Here is a 491-nt window from a genome sequence, read left to right on the forward strand (position 1 = left end):
CTGTTATATCTCATGATATGCAGAATTTGCAATTACAAATATCAGCAATGAGTCAGGCACGTTTGGATGATGAAGGCATCTCTTTTCTAGTGCAATCACTAAAGAATAATTTAATTATGCTTAACCCTTTAAATTGAGTGCATAATTTGATTATTATAGGTGTCATGGTAGGAGTAATTCTTCTCCTTATCTTTCTGCTTCCAGTCATCTTTCACCTAGTTTTCTCTTCTGTCTCATCTCTCCGCCGAAAAGTACACAAACTACATTTAAAAAATAAAAAAAAAAGATGAAATGTCACGCCATCTCCAATGAAGCCCGCGTGAGATCCTCCGTGGGTTGAGGCTGGAACTTCAAGGAAGGTTGCCTCTTGGAATTGGTTGTGCTGAGAAACATGCAGTGTACTTGGCATGCTTTTACTTGCTTTTATCTTTCTGACTGTCACTGTATCATGGGCTTTCAGGGGCCCAGAAAGCACCTGGTGTCCTTGGCAC

This window comes from Nannospalax galili, unplaced genomic scaffold (genome assembly GCF_000622305.1).
Source record: "Nannospalax galili isolate Female #2095 unplaced genomic scaffold, S.galili_v1.0 scaffold565, whole genome shotgun sequence".
Lineage (NCBI taxonomy): Eukaryota > Metazoa > Chordata > Mammalia > Rodentia > Spalacidae > Nannospalax > Nannospalax galili.